The sequence below is a fragment of the Prosopis cineraria genome, unplaced genomic scaffold, assembly GCF_029017545.1.
Source record: "Prosopis cineraria cultivar Desert tree isolate PC_DT_omini unplaced genomic scaffold, ASM2901754v1 PC3, whole genome shotgun sequence".
Taxonomy (NCBI): domain Eukaryota; kingdom Viridiplantae; phylum Streptophyta; class Magnoliopsida; order Fabales; family Fabaceae; genus Prosopis; species Prosopis cineraria.
Genome location: NW_026555334.1, coordinates 42,878,948 through 42,893,533, shown reverse-complemented (window position 1 = coordinate 42,893,533; position 14,586 = coordinate 42,878,948). Strand labels below are relative to the sequence as shown.

Below are 14,586 nucleotides of genomic sequence, written 5' to 3'. Positions count from 1 at the left end.
ATGAGTTTTTCATGTGCCTCGCTTCTCTTTGTAATTTTTTTTTGTTTTTTGTTTTTTGAGGTATCCCCACTTCTCTCTATAATTTAAGCATTTGTGGGTTTGTTTATCAATATACATCTTCTTTTATTCTTATTTATTTTAAATCTTTTATTTGAATTTTACTGAAGTTACATTATTGTTTTATAAAAAGTTCTACAAACTATCATGTAACCGCATTTAAAAAAAAATTATAGTTAATAAAAAAAAGGTTAATGAATTGGGAAGAAAATAGGACTCCTAGCTAAAATTAAATACTATGTAATTTAAAATTTTAAAAATCCTTTAACAATAAAACTGATGGATATATGTATGTATTAATAATGTTTTTTTTTTTGCCAACTATGTATTAATAATTGAATCTATATTTAAGTTACTCGTTTTCAACTTCATATGCTTGTTCATATCAATATCCATTTAAGGTATGACTAAAAAAAATCATGAACCTATAATGTATGAATAATCATTAAAAATATATATATATGGTCATTTGACCATGTAAGAATACAAATTCACGCGATATGACACCAAATTCATGCACACACATATATATTCATTTAAATGAGGGTTCTAGAAGATTCATCAATCACTTGTTTATTTTCAAATTTCAATGAACAAGTAATTAAATATATCTTTATGCATACAGATAATTATATATGTGTTTTCAACTTTGCATGATGTCATATTCAAATATTATGAAGTATTATTCAAAATTATCTGGTGCAAGGGTAGATGCGTAACGCTCGCGATCCGCTCCATAATCTGCAACATCAATTACCAGAAGAGAAAGAGAAAGCTAAGCACATATTCCTCAAAATTCCCACAAATTAAGATGGAAATGGCGAAAAATAGCGCATAACAGTGATCGGAAATTGGATAGGTGCACTTCAGCGACAATATCGAAGTTAATGGCTTCAACGATTGGCGCCCTAAGCGCCTGGCAATGGCCTGCATCGTACCGTGCTCTGGTGACAGACAGAGGGAGAGGAAGACGCGGCGACGCGGGGTAGCCAAGATTGGTGAGAGTGCACGCGACAGTTTTTGGATCTGGATGCTGGACTCTACGGCTCAAATTTATTGGGCCAATGTCAGTAAACAAGTTTCTATTGTACCAGGGAGCTAAAAATAGTTGGGCCTATTACCCATCTAAAGCACTTTTTGGGCATTTGGGCTCCTAGTAAATGAGCTTCAGTTTATAAACAACAATTTTTGCTATATTCCAGTGTGAATTTGATGAGATGATGTTCGCACCGGTGGTTAAAGAGACGCAATTTTTATTCTTTTTTGCACAGAAAAAAGGCGTATTTTTTTTCTAGTTTTCAATCATTTGGCATATCTTGTATTAATATATGAAATTAGATCAAAAATACCCTTTTGCATAAAGCAAATGGATAAAAAAAGATTACAAGAGAGATCTTCACTTAAAGGAATAAAGTTAGCCGTGTTCAGACTCCATACATTTAAATGCAATGCTCTATTATTAAAAAACAATATATATATATATATATATAACCCCAACCCTTAATAGAATAGTAATAGAAGCATATAATTCATTATACATGCATATTTTTAGGTGTATATGATCACATAATCATGATGTGATAAAAACATAAAGAGAGAAGATAACAAAATATCATTTATATTTTATTTTAGGGTTCAATAAATTGAGCAATACGTTACAGTTCGTTTCTACCACCCTGCACCCTCTACACCAGCCTAACTTAAATGGGACAGCTGATCCTGAAAGCTAGTTCATGCAACATCATTCAAACCCTATTTGATGCTCATACTTGGCTACAAGGCATGCTGCTATACATCAATTTCTTCCAGCGTATTAAAGCTTCAGCAATCGCCTCTATTTTTGCCATATTTCCACTTCCAGTCTCTGAATGCATCAGAAGTGGCAATGCAGACAACACTTATGGATCCAACTCTCGAACTGTCTCTGAGTTCATGTCAGCGCCACCACTAAATTGGAACGCCCTTAGAGATCCCCTTTGACCCCTAACTCAAAAATCCGGAATGCCACTTAAGCGCGATGAATACTCAGCCGCCAACTTTAGAAACATGAACGATTTATCCTCTAATAGTCGTGACGGAGTATCAAACTCTGCGATTTTACCTGCAACAATATCAACAAGTTATTTCAAGAGCAGAGACTAGCAAGACAAACAGGGAATCATACCCAATCATCAAAAACAAAGAAATATATATATATATATATATATTTGTGAGTTAATTCTACAAGAACCAGAAATGAACATAGAAAGAAGGTGACAAACAGACATACACTTCCAAATTAACAAAATTTGATGTTGCACTAACTAAAATATAACTAAGAAGACTCTGCAAGATGATGAACGCTAAGGCTTTTATGATTGAAAGAATTTAGTGAGATCATTCATAAATTCTCAATGAAAAAAGACAATCATATTTTTTTTCACTATAACCCCCATAAAATCTTAATTTTATTTTAGCTTGAATGAATCATAGACAAGAAACAAAATATATCCCGAAAACCATGAAATGATAAGGATTGAATGTAGATCCCACAGGTGTATAACTAAAATAAAAATAAAAATAAAGCAGAGGATTAAAGAAAAAGATGCAACTTCACATACCATCAGTAAGTACCCGAACTAGACGACTGTCAATAACAGTAGGGATACGATGTGCAATAGTGCAGACAGTATAATCTTCCGGATAAGATTACAAGTGGCAATATCAACTGATGCCGTTGCTTCATCAAGAACAAGTACATTTGACTGCTCTAGTAAAGCTCGGCCCAGGGAAACTAGTTGCCTCTGTCCTAAACTCCAATTATCTCCATTTTCTAGCACTGCAAATTACACAATAAATCTTAAAGTCACTGTTTCTCTGGAGTGGGGTTAGGGGCAAAACTCTGTACTTTTTACTCCAAACATAGTCCTTTCCCTTTCATATTCCCTATTTCTTGGGTTGCGGCTTATCAAGCTTCTGCTCCTTTTCACTGATAATTTCTCCAAGCTGAGACTTATCTAGCGCGTAAGAAAATATTTACTATCAATAATCAATCAGTATGCATGCATACACATGCATGTGTATTTTTTCCCATATTCACACACAATCTTTTCTATAGATTACACTAATCGTGGGTTAATTGGATAATGGATGTATGCAGGTAAGACTAACCTCCCAAATCTCTTTATCTGAGTGCTCTACAAGAGGATCAAGATTGCCTTGGAGGTACCTTCAAATAGAGTTGGATCTTGTGGCATGATACTAAGATGACTACGAAGGTCATGAAGACCAATATCTGAAATATTAATGTTGCCTATGAAGATACTCCTACTTGCAGGTTCAATCAATCGAAATAATGCCTCAATCAAAGTAGATTTGCCACTGCTAGTACATCCAAATATTCCAATTTTCTTTCCACCAGGAAATGTGCAAGATACTCCTTGAAGCAGCAAAGGCATATTCTCCTTGTAACGAACCTTCAATTGGGACAAAGCAATCAACAAGACAAAAAATGAAATGAACAAATTTCCAATTCAAAGGAACAAGAACAAGCATGAGCATCTTAGTGATGTGAAACTAATCAGACTAATACTTTTAAATCAACAATTTTAATTGTCCCATCCTCAGGCCATGTAGATGGAGGACTAAATTTTTCAGTAGTTGTTGGTGCTTCGGTACTAATTTGGCTATATTGGTAGATTATTTTTATTTTCAAGTTTGCAAAAGCTAAGTATCCACCACGATAAGCGTGCATTTAAATTTAGGCCATATGTCACAGCAAGTCCAGCCATGCATATATAGAAAAGAAATAATGAGTGACAATGTTTTACGTAGAGTATAGTTTTCACATTTCATCCCCCATATTCATTGCAAACAAAATTCACCACCACGTGAGCACTTTCCTCTCTGAAGGAGTTTAAAATGCAAGATCAACCATAAATAAAATCATGCAGAGCTCTTTGTTGCCCGCTACCTGGGGGAGATGCCACACCAATAGCAATGAAAAACAATGGAAGATAGATAGAAAGTAGACCCACTTAGTTGAGTAAAGCTTAAAGCTATTTAAGCTATCCCTACAAGAGTAGAAAATTATCCTGAAAAAAAATAAAATAAAAAACAATTCAACTTAATGAGATCAAATACTCACTAGGGTCAATAATTCCATGTGGAAAGCTCACTACTAGCATCATGCAGACAGCAAATATAAAGGTTGATAGTAATTCCAAGCGCAAGCAGAGCCACTCAATAGCTGCAAGACTGCAAAAGAAAGGACGTGCAAAACAATCTAGAAGATAGAGGTTTCTCTTCATGAACCTTTTTTCTTGTCCAAAACCTCTGATGGTGGTCCCTCCAGCAATTGATTCACCAAAAAAAAAAATGTATTATTGGAGACTTTTGAATGCTTACAATACGAACCAGTTCCCTTGAGGAAGCCATATAGTATTTCTGCACTAGAACAAGTTGAAGGCAGGAATGATTCATTAATTCACGAAATGAAACGGTAGGCAAAGAAAAAGGAAAAGAAAAAACGAATGTAAATGGTATATTTCTTATTACCTGCATCCATAAACAAAAGACAGCCATAGCCCATAGGGACAATTAAAAGCAAAATTTGCCAGGTAACTTCTGTAATCACACCAACAATATCAATAAACTGGATTGTCGTTGAAGTAAATCCGCCCAATCTAAAAGGAATGTCAAGGTCCACGATACTTCGATCAATTGATACCTGGAGGGGTAAAGATGACAGGTAGGTATTATATAACGCTCAACATACATGGAGAGAAAAACCAAAAACAAAAAAACAAAAAACCTTACATGATTCAAAATCCTTCCTGTGGGAGTATTGTCGAAGAAAGACATTAGTGAACAGAAAATACTTCTAAGCATATTCAAAAAAAGCCTTTGTGAAGCTACTAGAACAACCCTAATAAAAATAAACCAGGAGCTTCCAAGAGCAAGGGCCATGTAAACAAGGAGAAGCATCAAAGGAGTTGCTTTGGGTTGCTCACCTGCGGTCTGAGGATTTCCCCAAGCCATCCACCAAGTGCTGGCAATTTGAAGGAACTGAAATAGTGCTTGAGCAATGATTATGAGTGGAATTAGTAAGCCTTTGTATGCTGCAGCCATGTACGACAAGAACACCTTCCTGCTAACTCTTCCTCTTACCCTCTACTGTTCCTGAACAAGTTGTTTATCTTTCGAGCATTTTGCTTTCTTCTTCACCTTAATTGCTTTCTAATCAGAAGCTAATGAACCCTCTTACACTTTCTTTGCCCAATGGTCAACCTCTGAAGGAACCAATTTTTTATTACTCATAATAGATGCATCCAAGGACAAATTTTCATCTGAATCTTTTGAGAAGTGATTAGGAATACCCATAGCCTCTATTGCTTCACGGTGAGCTGACACTAGAGTTTCAAAATCTGTTCCTGCTTGCAAAAGATCGTCATATTTTCCTGCTTGTATGATGCAGCCTTCTTTTAGAACCTTCAAAGATGGAACATAAATGTTAGAGGAATCATACTTTCAAATTCTTTTAAATCCTTGAACTTTCATTATATGAAAAGCAGTCCAAAACCGCTCCCGATCTCATGAAACAACTGAAAGAGGACTCTTCCCAATATTTAGAAAAACTAAATATTTACATAGACAAGGACAAATTACAAAACATTTCAAAGATCACAGAGCCTTTTTTGGCTCATATCATATTCGTGTAAACCTACACTTCTTCATCCTGATAAGTTTAACAATTGTCAAACATTTCATGTACATATCCTATGTAGAAGCGTTAGTACAACACAGTCAAATAGCAAGTCATCAAATTGACAACTACATGTCCTTTTAAGAATAAGAATACTTCTGCATATCAGAAACACCCCCCCCCCAAAAAAAAAAGAAGAAGAAGAAGAATAAGCTTCTGCATCGCCTCTATTGTATGGTAAAGAGCCTAAACTTAATTTCCATGTGAAAGGAAAACTAAGAAACCAAACAATATATGAATAAGAGCAAGAACTGAAACCCTTGTATGCAGTGAACATACGACTCTCAAGGATCAAAAGGTTGAAAACTTTTAAATATAATTTTAAATTTAACTTCTATAAAATTTGAAACCAGAATATAAGACAAAATTTCAAGACAAACGCAAACAGGCATACCAGGATCATATTAGCAGCAGGAAGAAACTCAACTTGGTGGGTCACAAAAACAACTGTCTTATCTGCTAATGCTGTCAATATGCATTCCTACATTTCCATTTCATTGATTAAGCCATATCCAATATGCTTAGTTCTAAACAGTAAAACTGAATGTATGCAAAGTAAGAACTGACCCTAAACAATTCTGACCCAGTGTGGGCATCAACTGCTCTAAAGGGATCATCAAGGAGATATATGTCAGCATCTTGGTAGAGTGCTCGTGCAAGCTGCACCACTGCTTCTGGCCACCATTTAGGTTTATACCTCTATCACCAATAATGGTTTGGTCTCCATGCGAGAAGAGTTCCAGATCCTTTTTCAGTGAACAAGCTTGAAGAACATTCTTGTACTTTTCTTTGTCCATTGGGCTACTGAAGAGGATATTTTCTTCTATATTTCCTGATCGTATCCATGCCAATTGGGATACATATGCAAAAGAGCCGAACACTCTTACTTGCAAAAGGAGCCTCTTTGCTATTATAAATGAGGATAATGTTTTCAAGCATCAACAGGCATAAGAAAGATAGAACTAAAAAACCTAAGTAAACCAACATACATCACCAGAAAGCTTAGGTATCTCCCCAAGAATACAAGAAAGAAAAATTGAGCTCCCAGAACCAACCACACCACAAACAGCCACTCGCATCCCTCTCTTCACTTTAATATGTATCCCTAAAGGGGTAGGTCTAGATGAAGAAGGATCCCAGCAAAAGACTCCATCATTAATCTCCATGGCAATGTTAGAAAGGCCTTGTGGCAAGATAACAGTAGTACCTTCCTGCAATTATTCCTCTTGCAGGAAACCAATAACACGATCAAGAGAAATTTTAGTCGGAGCCATTGTTGATACTAAATCAGGAAAATTTCTTAGATGTTCCTGGAGGATCCTGAAAGTAGCCAAAGCAGAAAGAACACTGCCTGCAGTCAGCTTACCACCCATCAATATGGAAGTGCCAAAAGTCACATTAGAAATAAATATGGGGGAGCTCCAGAAGAAGAAAGCAATGAAAGCCTGGGCAGAGAGGGCACTTCAAAACCACTTGAACTCTACTCCACGCATCTCTTCTAATTTTGCTCGATACATGTTCTCCCAAGCTTGGAGCCTGAGAATTCTCATATTCTTGAGCCACTAAGATGTTTTCCGCATTCTCTCATCCTTAGTTGCCATCAATTTTTCTTCACAAGCTTCTTGTATCCTGGCCACTGGAATAGTGACAATAATGGAAATGATGGTGGCAATCAATGCAGCAAAAGTAGCAATACCAACATTCTTATACAAAATTGCCAGGGCAAGTATCATTTGTAAAGCAAGAGTAGCCCCCTCCCCTCTGAACATCTATAGCCATGTAGTTAACAATCTCCCCCCTCGTGTGACTTTGCTTGGCCAAGCTTGAGAGCCTGAGTCCCTTTTGATATACCGTTGCTGTTAGAGCTGACCTAACATGCATACCCAAAATGTCCACTCCAAGATACCATTGCCGAGTTGTCAAGGTCTCTAAAAGACAAAAGTTTTGCTACAAATAATGTCCCAACTAGGATATACACCTTGCGAGGAAAACTGTGTTTACCACTTAAGTAATCAACAAAGTAACTTATCATGTATGGACCTACATATGAGACTAGGGTATTCACACCAGTTAAGTACAAGCTGCCTCCTTCCAGAATGACTTGATGAGAGCCCAAGCCATTCCTTCCAGAATTCAAGACCTTATAGTCGGTCTTGGCTCTATCCTTCGGTGCAAGAAGGGGAATGTCCTTAAGCTCAAATTGGTCTTTTTGCTCCCACAGAGGGAAGTGAATTTACCCAAGAAAGAGTGGCCAAGCTGAAAGGCCCTGCATCACTATAAGGTGTAACCTTGAAGCACTCTGGTTCTTCCTCAGGAAGCAATGGCTTGTCAAGCTCACTGTAGGTACATACTTGTATACCAGTACCACCCCTCATAGCAACAATACACAAGAAGGCAAGAGCTGGAGTGACAGCAAAATTTGCCGCAACGTGACAGCAGAGGTGCTTTGAACCTTCCATCCAAAATCCTCTTCCATCAACATATAAAGTGCACAAACAAATTATATAGGACAAAAACCACCAAACCCTTAACAAAAATGGAAACTTCACCGACACCTTGAATTTACAATGCAAAGCCGGCAAGCCTAACACAAACCAAGCTAGGCAATGCGAAACTGACAGAGAAAGAAGAGACGTGTCCACAGTTTTCCCACGGGCCGTTCCTCTAATCAAAGCAGCGCCATCAAATCCTAACACCAAAACGTGCCCAAAGAGAAGATAGAAACAGCATAGCATTGACAAGTTGAACCCCCTATTGATTCGAATGTCATGTATTACCCCATAAGTACGACGAAGAATCGGGCTTGCATTGCCGGTCGTATTGTTCTTACCAATTCGATTTTGACTGGCATACACAAATATCTATCCAGCGGAGACAATGAACAGAGATACAAGAAAGAGAGTCAAATTTAGGCATATCGCCGCAAGCTTCAACACGGGCAATCCTTGTATCAAAAGGGTGATTTGCAATACTGGAGCTGATGTAGAAGCCGAAATATTATTGATCACTTGTGTGATAGACATTGTTGAATATGATACATTGATGAAGAAACTGAGTAAGAAGAGTGAGTCGGTATGAAGCTAAATAAGAGAGATCTAAGCGGAAAAAGAAGGGCATTGCACCACCTCGGAGATGAAGAGAAGACAATGTGTCGCTGGAGACAGATTCTGCGTAAACAATGCACATGAAAACAAAATAAAACAAGTAGAAAAAGATTGATAATGGCCAGAACATCCCTCTCACAGTGTGTGCTAAATTGTAGCACAAGATAATAAAGTGACAGAAGCAGCACTGCATATTAAAATATGCGCAGGAAAGAAAGAAAACTAACGAAAGAAAATGCGAAAAACCGACCTGGCTTACGTATCTGAAATCGTGTTTCTGGAGTCAGTGCAGATAGCCCAGGCTGGCCTATATGAAGATGCAGTAGCTCAATAGGCTTTATCTCCACTTACACAACCATAGTTGAGAAAGAAAGAGAAGGAAAAGAGCAATGCGACTAGGTAATGATCAATGAATCATCCCACACAAAGAACTACAAGGTTAATGACGAGTAAACTAGCCTCTAGTCGATGTATCAACGTAGAGAATAGAGATATAGTGGTGGCCTAATCAGCATAATCTCTTTCTTCCCCCGTATTTAATTATCTGAGTGCTGTTGTTAGCAATCGACACTTCCGTGTGAGAACAAGAAACTTGACAGTCCCGAAGGCGAAAGAATAGACGCAACTAAAATTAGGTACAGATTATGTGCTTTGTTATTTATCATTCGATAAAAAAATTCTGAAGCTGTGGCGCATTATTATGCATTTATGCTTGATTTTCCATTCTTTAATAGTTGCCGGGTGAACTGGAAATAGGAAATTAAAATCAGAACAAAAGAAAATTTCAATTTCTCATCTATCAAATGAATGTGAATGAATTGAATATAGTGGCCAGTGGGATTCAAATAAAAGAGTGATGAATTGAATAATGACGACGACCACGACGATTTGCGACGCGCCAAGTGCCGACTTGTTCGTCAGAAGAGCGGCGCTGAAAACCACGTCTTGAATTGAATTCTTCCTTCAAACGCCTAATTGCAACAAACAGGTTTTTCAGTTATCGTCACAAAGTGGAGAGGAAAAGGGCACAAAACAAAACCCGAAAAGAAACAAGAGGCTGACATATTTTTAACCCAGTCACGTGAATTAATAAAAATTAATTATTTAATTCGAAGTACAACAAAAAAATTTAATTTTATTTTTAATTATTATAAATAAAAAATAAATTATTTTTAAAATAAATTAATAAGAATACTTATCTTTTTCTCTTTTCAATATAATAAGAGTATAATGATCTATTCATTAAAAAAATTAATAACCTCTTATATTAAAAAAAAAGTTTTAAAATCTCTTATATATAAGGACGGAGGAAGTATTAAAGCGTAATGTGTCCCATTGAGAAAGCCATCTTCATATAGAGCATTTCACGTGGATGTAACAACCAATCAACTCATCATCAATGTTGATATTTGATTTTTGAAAAAAATTAATTAATTGATCCTTATAATTTTACTGAATTTTTAACTCAATTCTTATGCATTTTTTAAATGCAGGGCCATGATAAACCATGCATAAGATTGAGATCTAATAATGTCTAATGTTAATAGGCTTATACAGTCTTGTGAGAGTTCATCAAATGTCATAATATTGAAGTTGTTACGTATTGTTTGATGGGCTAGAAGATCTGCATATCTGTTTTCTTCTCTATAAATATGATTAAAGGTGATATCTCAATCTCTCATAGTGATACCTCTGATTTTCCTGATAATGTTAGATAAGGGATGGCTTCAAGAATAGTTATGACTAATGAGTGACAATGCTTCCATTGAATCAAAGTAGATGTTAATTAACTTTAAATAATTTCTCTTTCCAACAAAGGTTAAGTCTTTTAAAGATTCCCATAAATTTTGTTGTTGTACTATGATGATAGCCAAAAAATTTGAAAAATCCTTTAATCAAATTTCTCTTATTATCTTTAATTATGCCTCTATAAGAATCTAATCCATCCAAGCTCAAGTGGGCTTCATTTAACATCATATCCAGTATCTCTTTTGTTCAAGTGGTTGAATTTTGCTAGAAGCTTCAAATCATTGTTAATTTGTTAAGTGTTAAAGAAGGCAATATCATTATTCAAGATCTCATCTTTAAAGTGGAGTTTTTTGCATTTAGCTTTCCAAATATTCGAGCAAGCTTAGGCGAAAAGTCTCTGCCATGGTATTCTTCTTGTGTTCAAGCTGCTTGCTTCACTCTTTGCATTTTAAATTATCCAGTTTTGTAAACCAAGAGAAAAAAATGTGTAAAGTTTTGTAAGATTCACCAATTTTTTTTTCAAATCTATGTTGCTTCCTTACAATCTCTTAAAATATGAATTGCAGAGTCAGAGGAATTACAACCAAAAGGGCAGCTGCTTTGTTGGGGAGAGTGATCAATGGTATGATGCACATAGTTGTTATGTAAGCGATTTCAAGCATCCTTCTAAAGGAAATATATGATTTTTTTTTGTACATGGGTCACTTTTAAATCTTAGTCTAGATATATGAGTGATTTTGGTTCTTGTATGTCTCCACAGCTTTGTAAGCAAATTTAATAGAAAAGCTGCCATCGAAGAAAGGCCTCCAAAAAAGAACATCTTCTTCACTCTATTGATTGGGAGTTTGCAAGATCAAGATCTGTTTGATTATATCTACATGAAGGTAGTGACTCAAGAGGTCAATATTCCATTGTCTTGCATTATTGCAAAAATTAAAAACCCTAGCATGAAGAATATAGTCAGTATTAGGGAAAGCATATTTAACAAGAGACTCTGGAGCAGAGACCATTTATTATACCAAAAAGATATTTAATCTCTTCTACCAACTTTCCAACCAACATGCAGCATGAACTTATCCCAAACTTTTCATATGCTATTATAAGTATAAGAGCAGGTGTTGGGTTTGACCAACATTGGAATTTTAGATTTATTACACTTGTATTTATCTTGAAAAATCTGCACTCAGAGGCAATTAGGTTTAGTGATAAGGCCTTAATAAAGCTTTATAATGAAGGCAAAATTTTGATTTTTATGCTTCTCAAGGCCAAGTCCTCCATCTTTTTTGTCCTTAGTAATGCAATTCCAACAAAAAAAAGATGAGTTTTTTTGTTACCATCAAATAAATCCCAAAGGAAACTTCTAAAAAGTTTTTTCCAATTCAAATAAAATATTGTCAAGTAAAATCATGATTTGCATAATGTAGCTAGGAAGGGCCGAAAGAATAGATTAGATAAGTACATATTTCCCAACCATGTTCAAACAAGTTTGTTGAATTGTAAATTCGTCTTATCAAGAAGAGAGGCAAAGGTAAGTTTAGAAGCCTTTTCATTTCCAAGGTATTTGCTAAGATTTCTTGTGAGAGGAATCCTTAACTTGACATTAATTTTCATAGCTTTGTTAATGTTGACATTCTTTAAATAGAAGAATTTAGATTTATTAGTGTTTATTTTCTGTCTAAAGGCATTGCAAAAATCAGAAAGGCATTACTACATGACCATAGCTTGAGATAAAAGAACACTTTGCAAAAGGTAAAGGTCGTCAGCAAAAACAAGTAAGAGATAGGAAGGCTATTAATTGTTTGTCTAATTGGCATCCATTCATTGTTATCAACACTACTATTAATGTAATGGCTTAAACATTTAATGCATAGCACAAAAAGATAAGGAAAAAGAGGATCCCATTAACAGATGCCATGTGAAAGTATGACTTCATTAGATAGTTCTCTAGTCTAAAGGACTCGCAGGTGTGTAGTAGAGATGGCTACTTGGATCAAATTCTTGAATTGACTATTAATTCCAATGGATTTGAAAGTATCATCAATGAAGTTCTAAGATAATTTGTTAAAAGCCTTCTCAATATCCACCTTGAAAGTCATGAAACTCATTTCACCCATTTTGTTTCTCATGAAATGAATGACTTCTTGGGCAATTATAATATTGTTATTACTCTATCACCCTTATATAAAACTGCATTGATTATCACTGATTAAGTGGTTCATACAGGTACGAAGATGATTGGATAGTATTTTGGTGATAATTTTATAGCTAACATTACAGAGCAATATATGATGAAAATCTTTCATGCAAATGGGATGATCGTTTCTAGGGATCAAAGTAATGAAGGTTTCATTGATCAACCCAATAGTTTCTGGCTCTTTGGAAACCTTTTTAACAAAATTGATAATGCTATGATTCAAGTCTTTCTAGTATGTGTGAATGAAATTCGCATGTATACCATCAAGACCAGGAGCTTTAAAGGCCCTTATGCCAAAAGTGGCATTTTTGATTTTGTTGTTAGTCACTTCTCCGTGTAAAGTTTGAAGTTGGATGAATGAGAGGTGGGAAACTTCTTTTGATAAAATCTGGTTCCTTTTCCATACTTCTTGATAGAACACAATGTTCATAGTACAATAATAAGCCTAAGGCACACTTTAAAAGCATAACTTAGTTTTTATACTTTGTAATGTTAACAACTCAACCCTTAACTTGTTATTGGTTTAGTCATCAATCAAAATCGTTGCACCCTATACCAAGTAAAACTGAAAAACCACATGCCTCAATGCCATATCACCACACCCTTTCCTCTATGCTATTTTTCTCTTCTCTCTCTTCCTCTCTCTTCGTCGAAAGTTTATATGTTCAACATCAGTTACTAGAATATAATGGATATGATAATATGATATTGCTTTGAAGTTTAACTTTCAACTTCAACCCTCCAAGAAAGAATTGTGTCAAAAAGTGCCAATTCATGCTGCGAATCTAAACATAGTCAAAATTATCTTTTGCCCCCCTTTTTGGCCTAATAAAATAGTCAAAGATTAACGCGATACAGATCATATTGGAAGAACTTCACTCTGTAAAAATGCGTGCTAAACTCTAAACAATGACATGATGATCAAGTCGATCGTTTTTTCCTTTTTGGGAGGGAGACAGTGTAGTCGGATCCCTGTTAGCACCGCCAACCAACGGCTAGGAAAGGCAAATAAACATTTTCAAATATTAATATATTAAGTTTAATTTTTTTTAAAATAACAATAATTGATACAAAAAAAAATAATTTCAAACTAATTGTGTTACAGTTAAAGGATTATAAAATTCTCCCTCAGGTCCCATTTATAAGCCACATTTTAGAAGATGTATTCAATCTCATTTATAAGTCATGGTATGATTTTTTAGGTAATATTTAAAAAATATTTTTAAAATTATCTTTCGTGAAAGAGAAAAAGTAACATGACATTACTTTTTGAATTTGTTATATAAGTACATATTTGCAGTTCTACATACTTTTATTTTTTGTATTTTTTTACATTAGTATTGATGAAATTGATAAAAATAATTTATAAAGAGGATCGGAGGAGTATTTTATAAAATTAAGGGATCAAATTAAAACTTTATATAAAATTATAAGATTAAAATTATACTTTAACTTTCTTTTTTTTAACATATTTATCCCTTCTTATATCTTCCTACTTTGTGGAGCACTTTATCTCACATGATATATAATTAGCGTTGATTTCTTTTAATGAAACTTAACGCGGATTATTTGTTATAACTTATCACAGCCCATGTGTGGCCGAATCCCGCTTTATTTTGTGAACTTCTATTAAGTAAGACGAAACTCGGGGGCCAGAAAAATTATTATTAAATCCTGAAGCATATTTTCATAAATGACACGTTATGATCGTCGTGATCGAGCAACTTTTATGCTATGAT

General features: G+C 35.1%; 1 pseudogene; it reads right to left on the bottom strand.

Annotated features, from left to right (window-relative positions):
- Positions 1-1,659: 1,659 nt before the first annotated feature.
- LOC129306078 (ABC transporter C family member 5-like) lies at positions 1,660-9,893 on the bottom strand (annotated as a pseudogene).
- Positions 9,894-14,586: the final 4,693 nt, after the last annotated feature.